Below are 8,356 nucleotides of genomic sequence, written 5' to 3'. Positions count from 1 at the left end.
TGTTCCCCTGTCCGCACGCTCCCAAGTGCTCCAGTGGGCGCACACCTCTCGGTTCTCCTGTCACCCTGGCGTCAGACGCACCATTGATCTGCTTCGGAGAACCTTTTGGTGGACATCGCTGGAGGCCGATACTAGAGCCTTTGTCCTCGCCTGCTCAACCTGTGCCCGCAATAAGGCGTCACACCGACCTCCCGCCGGCTTGCTGCAACCCCTCCCAGCGCCTCATCGTCCCTGGTCCCATATCGCCCTGGACTTCGTCACAGGCCTGCCACCCTCTCATGGAAACACGGTCATCGTTACGGTGGTTGACCGCTTCTCCAAGGCGGCTCACTTCCTCGCTCTGCCCAAGCTTCCCTCAGCTCAGGAGGCGGCGGATATCATGGTCAGCCAGGTGTTCCGTCTGCATGGGATCCCGGTGGACATTGTGTCGGACCGAGGCCCGCAGTTCATATCCCAGGTCTGGAGAGCCTTCGGCCGGGCCCTCGGCGCAACCATCAGTCTGTCCTCGGGGTTCCACCCCCAGTCCAACGGGCAGACGGAGAGGCTTAATCAGGAGCTCGAGGCCTCCCTCCGCTGCGTGGCAGCATCGAATCCCTCCAGCTGGAGTACTCACCTGCCTTGGGTGGAATATGCCCACAACTCCCATACATCATCGGCTACGGGCCACACTCCATTCGAGGCCTCCCTGGGTTACCAGCCACCTCTGTTCCCCGCCCAGGAGGTGGAGATAGCTGTTCCCTCAGTGCAGCGCCACCTTCGTCGCTGTAGGAAGGTGTGGAGGGAGACCCGGGCCGCCCTTCTCCGCACGGCGGAACAGAATAAGCGTTTTGCGGATCGCCGCCGCATCCCTGCTCCACATTACCAAGTCGGTCAAATGGTGTGGCTCTCCGCCAGGGACATCCCATTACGGACCGAATCCCGGAAGTTGTCTCCCCGGTTCATCGGTCCGTTTGAGGTCCAGGCAATTATCAACCCGTCCGCAGTTCGTCTGAAGCTTCCCTCATCCATGAGGATCCACCCGACGTTCCACGTGTCGCTGATCAAACCGGTGTCCACCTGTGCCCTGTGCCCTCCGGCCAGACCCCCACCACCCGCCCGACTCATCGACGGAGGTCCAGCGCATACGGTCAACAGACTGTTGGATGTTCGCCCTCGGGGTCGGGGTTTCCAATACCTCGTGGACTGGGAGGGTTACGGTCCTGAGGAACGCTCATGGGTGCCCCGGTCTAGGATCCTCGACCCCACTCTAGTTCGGGAGTTTCATCGACGGCACCCGGACAAGACTGGCAGACCGCCTGGAGGCTCCCGTTGAGGGGGGGGTACTGTCAGGATCCCTGTCTGACCCACTGTGTGGTTACCTCTGTTTCCCCTCCAATCTCCTCTCCTCATGTGTCTGTCATTCCCCTGTGTGTGTTTTGTTATGCCATGTGCTTGGTGTTTTCTCGGACCTGCCTCCAGACTCCTCCCACTGCTACCGCTCTGATGGATGCCAGCTGCGGACAATCTGGCTCGTTACCCGGCAGCATATAAGCCCTGGTCCTGCAGGCTTGGGGCGTCAGTCTGTATTGTCTTCTGCCTCGGTAGCGTCCGCCGTGTCGTGAGTAAACCCCATGGTATCTTCCTGTGCTAATCTCTCTCCTCTCTGCTACGGGTGGAAAGTACTGGGCGATCTACGAACTCTCCGGTGTCGAGCCACGGGACATCACACCGTCGATCTGTCAACTCTTCAGTGTCGAGCCACGGGACATCACACCGTCGAGCTACCAGCCCCCGGTGTCGAGCCACGGGACTCACACCAGCCACCCACCTGTCTACCAAATAAACCTGTTTCATTGGACTTTGTCTCCTGTGGTCTGCATTTGGGTCCTACCCGTGAACTCCCGTGACACAAATAAAGAGTTCCAATTAAGAGCAGTTTGTTCTCACCTGCTTATATGTTTATTTAAAAAAACACGACAAAGACAATGAAATTCCCAACAGTTATTGGTCATTATATCTTAAAGGTAACATTGTTCAACAGTTGTATTTGGACCATAAGCTCTTGAAATACAAAACTGTATAGTGCATCTGAATGCATATAGTTTATAGATTTAATTAAAAGATGATCTGCAAACTGTAAAGTGTCCGATTTTAAACATGTAGTTTTTGAAGTGTTGATGTGTAAAAGACGCCTTGTTAGGGCCCGAGCGCCGACATAGTCTGAGTGGAGGACCTATTGTTCTTCAAATGTTTATTATTAGGGCCCGAGCACCGACATAGTTGGAGTGGAGGACCTATTGTTCTTCTAATTAGACCCCGAGCACCGACGTAGTCGGAGCAGAGGACCTATTGTTATTTTAATGCTTATTATTATTATTCCTCCATGTGTTTCATTGCAAAAAGAAGGTGCTTGGGATACTGGGAATTTTTGGAAATTTGGCACGCAAGCCAGAATTTGCGAAAATTGCAGTCTGATTGGGGTGTCCAGCTTCGACTGTAGCTTTCATGTTTTGCAGGACCCACATTAGTGCGGTTTCCATTGGAACAGAACCTTTAAGGCTTTCGTAATATGGAAGCGGCCGTGGTCACATCCAAACTCGGGTGGAGCGGTACAGACATTTGCAGAAGTGTAACAAAAATGATGTGTAAGACAATGGAGAGGGGTCACTGAGTTGTTTCTAGCTCTTCAACAAAATACTTTGAACCATTAATATCTATGCATACGCATTTACAGATTTGTCTACATATTACAGTTCTATGTGCATTTACTGATTCTTCGAAACATTTCCACATCTATGTACGAATTTAGAGATTTATGTATGCATTTACAGATCTATTTATGCATTTTATACATTTACAAATCTCATGCACTTGCAAATCTAAAGACAGATTTGGAGATTTTTTAAACATTTACAAATCGGATTACACACCGATTCGGAATACACAGTTGGCAATTCATGTACACATTCAAAAATCAGTTTTACAAATCTGATTTTACACACCTGGATTGATACAGTCATAACTCTTAACACTCAGTTCTTTTTAGATAATACCGCCGACAGTTTTCACTTCTGGCCTGCAAACTCAAGAAGGTTGAAAAGGGTTTCAGGTCCAAAACCCAATTCTTGTCAAATGAACTCTGAGATGAAAAACGAGGGGATTGATTAGTATTGAGCAGACATACAAACAACCACATTATGTGAATCTGCATAATTTCTCCAGTCTCTTGAACCAGGATTTCAAGTGCTTGGTACCTGCTACACTTCAGCATGGCTGGCAGAAAAACTGCTTCTTTTTAGTGCACATGCTGACCCCGGGCCTTAGTTTTCACTGGTCTTGAACTAATTCTTTAAACACATCTAAAATCTAAACAGTTTTTTTGATTACTGGCTTTAAACCTCCTAAAATGAACAGCTTAACAGATTGAAAGTTCAAAATGATGAATGAAATATGATGATAACTGCAACTCTACTCGTCACAAAAGATGTCAGTGTGTTGAGTAGCAGCTTGAATGTGGATGGAGATAATCATTGGCATTATGAGTCATAGTAAGCTCCTGCCATGCACACAGTAGGTGCTGTTGCTGTGACTAGTTCCTGCCTGACAGCTGTCCTCTCTCCGACCCGCTTATCTCCCTGCATGCAGGACCCAACCCCACTTATTTGTGATAATCCACAGATTGTAGGCAGCTAACAGGCATTTGTTTTACGACAGATGCCATATTCAGATAAACATTTAATTAGCAACTCATCAGCTCTGTCAAAAGCTAATTACCCCAGTCTCCAGCCCTAGCCAAAAACTCCTGCTCTCACAGTTGGTCTGCACAGCAGCCGACTCTGCTGGCTGCAGCGCTACACGAGGAGCCGGCTGCACAGAGCAGAGGCCCTACTGTCCCAGAATAGAGAGTAGCTAATCCAGCCATTTTGCCAAAATTGACTCTTGTGGGTCAGAGCAGTGAATGTGTTAGATATAATTACAAGCTGAGACAACATTGTGCTATTTATCAGCATTTCACATCTGTTGTGAAAATTACTGCGAGGTGTCTCTGCAGCACTTTTGGTTGTCACAACAGCACATTTCTCAGTGCTTAGAGGGAGTGTCATGTGGATTTTAGGAGGCTTGGAGGACAGATTGTTTGGCTGACAAGTGATCTCTGGGAAGTGGAGTGAAAAAACAGCAAAGAAATGACTGCCTAGTAGGAAAGATTCAGCTGGGAGGAAGAAAAAAGTGACAGCAAGTGGTTATAGCAGTCTTCCACCTCATGAAGGCAGCCATATTGAGACTCCCTTCAGGTACATGATCACTGTGTAGGTTGATGAGTTTGTAGAACATGTGAATAATGATGTGGTGGATCGCATATGTAGTCAGAAAACGAAGGTGGGATTTCCAGGCATTATCTCCATGGTTATTAGTTATTGTTGAGCTCTGCAATCACATTATTGCATCTCGCTGAAATTAGATCTCTGCATGCTTAAATATTATACACATCAAGGCATCTCTACAGCATTCACATGAGAAGCTTCTCTGCACTGACCTGTAACCTAGCAACCGCCTGACGTCTCACCAAAGTAGATGATTAAAAGTACCTTCTTTTCCATTCCGAGCATGAACCCTTTGATAGATTTCACCCACCCCTTCGACTCCAGTATTCTCTGCTCAGTTGCATGCCAAGAACACTTGTATTATCTACAAATATGAGCTAGGAATCGCCACACTGGTTTTTACCTTTTGAGACCAGGCTCCGTCTCTGCAGCAATCTGCAATGCCCCGTCATTAAGTGCTCTGAAGAGCTCTTATGGATCTGGCTTTTCATGTTACACCAGGACAGTGGTTGGTCTGCAGGGGCGGTTGGAGGAGTCTTTGGTCCAAAAGAGGCTCATATTCTGGTCCTGCAGCTCTCCATGACTTTTCATTTACCTCCACAATCAGGTCAAAGTTTTAAGTTTTCTAAGATTGAGAGTACATTCCTGCAAAACTAATGACAATCCCATCAGCCCTAGCTGTACTTTGTGTTTAGGCCTGTTAGCAAAAGTAGCATGCTAACACACTAAACTAAGATGATGAACATGGTAAACGTTTTACCTGCTAAACATCCACATGTTGACATGCTGTGATTACGTATGTTAGCATTCATCTCAAACCACCTACAGTCTAGGGTTCTGAATGATGAAATAACAAATCTTCCAGCGATCTCTTGCATCCTGGAGCCCATAGACCAGCCCTTGGTCTAGCCTCATTCTCATTCACATGAAATGAGGAAGGAAAATAACTCTAGAATTAGCTATTAATGTATTTTACAGTTTTTAAGACCTAATGATTTAAATAAGGGCTCCTCAGGAGTTCCTACTGGGGAGTTGATTTACCTAAACTAATGTATCCGCTCAATAACAGACGTCTCTTGCCCAATATAGCTATCTGTAGGGGAAAAAAGTTTTGGGCCCAATGGCATCTCCTGATGACCCAGACAGTTGTAATTCCCTGCTTAGTGTTGCCCTACAGTAAGCATCCAAACAGAGCTAGGTTATAACAAACAGCATTACATGTATAACACAGGGCTAACCAGTGGCGGGCCGTGCATTTTATACCTGGGCCTTCACTGCTGTCCTGCAGCTGAAACACAGCTACGGTTATTATTTGTTTTGTGTAAAAATGAAGCCAACACCTATAGAGTGGTCTCGCCGACGTCACGATCTCCTTAGATATGAGGTCTGTCCGCCATGTTGGAGTACATACAGATCCTACATGGCGGCGAGTAAACAAGGAAGTGCGGCGAAAATACCATACTTTGAATCACTGGATAGTGCATCAAAGGTTCGCTACCTGGCCAAATTGAAGGTTATTGGTAACTTGGATCCCTATACGATGGGTGCAGATCGTTTCAGTGCCGATCCTACTTATCTTCCATCGGTAAACTACGCCAACATCTACACGTATCTCGTGAACACCCCCAGTCCTTACACAAAAGACGAGTTGGAGTGCTACAAAGGGCTCAACGCTTATAATCAGTTTGTCAGTGGATGGGTCTGAGACGTCAAAGCAACGGTCGTCGAGAATTCTCATCTCGTCATTGGAAGGGTAAATATATACAGATCTGGTCAGATATTTAGCAATATTCAATGTTTACTCAGTGCAAACAGACACGTGTGTTTGTGTACATTGTACATGCATGTCATTGTGTGCGTGTGTGTAGGAATTAACTTTAAACTAACTCCTAACTTCATCCCCCCCCCCCCCACACACACACACATATATCTCACCTTTTCATCATTATTTTCGAAAAATTCTGAATCAAACATGGATCGTTCATCGGAAACTTCCTTTTTCAAATTCAGATTTTCCGAGAGTGGGCGCTGCATCTCAGTTTGCATTGCTGCAATCGTGGCCCCACCGAGGTCTGTCTGGTTGGCTTGGTTATTCTTATCCTCGTCCTCATCCTCTGCTGCTGGTGGGCTGTCATATGCATGATCCGACGTTAAACTCATATCAAGCAATGCTGAGGCTGCATCTATGTGTTTCGCCTGTTGTACGCGCTCGACACGTCTCTGGTACCGACTGCTGTCACGGGCCGATGAAGCTTCGGTAACCTTCTCATGTACAAGTTTTAGAGACGGAGACCAGTCTGGATTATCGGCATCTTGGAGAGTAGAGGGTTTACCTGAAACAGTTTGTAATAAACATTGAAATACAAGTTTACCGAAGTAGTCTTATCGGATTAATTTATATTTCCTTTATTAAATACTGTTCACAACCGAATTTGTAAATAAAATCACTTACCACTTATAAAGTGATCCGCACATACTCTAGTGTACGCCAAATTCCATTCCTTTATATCTCGAGAGATGCGTGACAGCCATTTCTCGCGACGTCGCTTGGATAGCGCCTTCGTGTCATTTCCTTGATGTGTAATGACCGCTGGCAAACGAAATAATGATTTCTTGTCTCTATCAGCTCTGCTGCCACAACCAAAGACAGCACAAAAGTTCACCATGATCGATAGGTTATGCGACTCAGTCGTGCATGCCAGTGGCTTTGTGTGTACTCCAACATGGCCGACAGCTAAAACTGTGACGTCACACGAGACCACTCTATTGATACACTATCTGCCGAGAGTGCATCTCCTCTCTGCTCTGACTGCAGCGGGAGGCTTTTGTGGGCCGCGGGGGAGGGGCTCACGGCAGCTCCCGCTGCTCGTTCACGACAGTGCAGAACGTACGTGCTTTAACGTCAAAACACCACACAATTCTCCAATAACACCAGAACAAGTCGCTAGACTTGTCACGAGTAGCTTTTGACAAAAAAAAGTCTCCATGAGGGTTTGGAAAGTCGCCAGATTTAGTGAGAAAGTCGCCAAGTTGCCAGCACTGCCACCTGCTAAATATGTCCCCAGTGAAACACTGGATGTAACAATGGTTCCTATCACATATAAAACCAAAAACAAAAATCTTCATAAAAACAAGTTGTACAAATAATAATATATAAACAAGCCTATTAAAGCTACTGCAGATGTAAAAACAAACGCATTTAACTTACTTAGAGCTGCTGTTCACGTTTTAAAGACAAAGTGCATCCTCCTTTCTTTGTTAACAAAGAGTTTAATCTCACGGTTGTTCAGTAATCCGTGCGTTTTAGCTCCAGTAAGAAGTCCTTCTCGATTCATGGATGCCAGTGAAGACAGTCGAGCCTCCCTAGTTGTATTTCTTGAATATGTTTTAATGTGTTTGAGGGCTAAAAATGTCCGCTCCACAGAGGCAGCAGATTTTGGGATTGTCACCACCCAACATGTCAGGCTAGCCCACTGACCAATCACGTACTTGTAGGCCAGCAAGCAGGTTCTGACATGTCAAAGAATACGCCCAACATGTTAAACTAAAGATCTGATTGGTTGAAGAATATGACAATCAACAATATTGTCCCCATTCACTTAAACTGCAAAGGAATTCACTTGTGAGTCTGCAGGCCTGGGGCCTCTGTTCTTACCTAGAGACACAGACAGGGGCGGACTGGGGGAAAAAAGTGGCCCGGGAGTTACTGTCAGACCGGCCCACTCAATACACGGCGCGCTGCCCACTCAATAGTCTATATCTATTAGATATAGTTTATATCTCAAAGACCTCAGAGTTTCTTTTAATACTGGAGTAAAGGAAGCTATAACTGCTTATTTTGCCAACCTAATCTCTTCTTCAAAGAGAAATCCCAAGATTCTGTTTGACACAATTAAGAGAATTGTTTCACCGTCTGTCTCCACTTTACCATGCTATTCTGTTGACGATTGCAACAAATTCCTTATCTATTTTATTGATAAGGTAACAGGTATTAGGTCTGGCATTCAGCCTGGGATCTGTTCATCTACTTGTAGCTCCTCGCAATCCCCTGCTGT

Source organism: Melanostigma gelatinosum (assembly GCF_949748355.1).
Source record: "Melanostigma gelatinosum genome assembly, chromosome: 21".
Lineage (NCBI taxonomy): Eukaryota > Metazoa > Chordata > Actinopteri > Perciformes > Zoarcidae > Melanostigma > Melanostigma gelatinosum.
Note: the sequence above shows the minus strand (reverse complement) of the source record.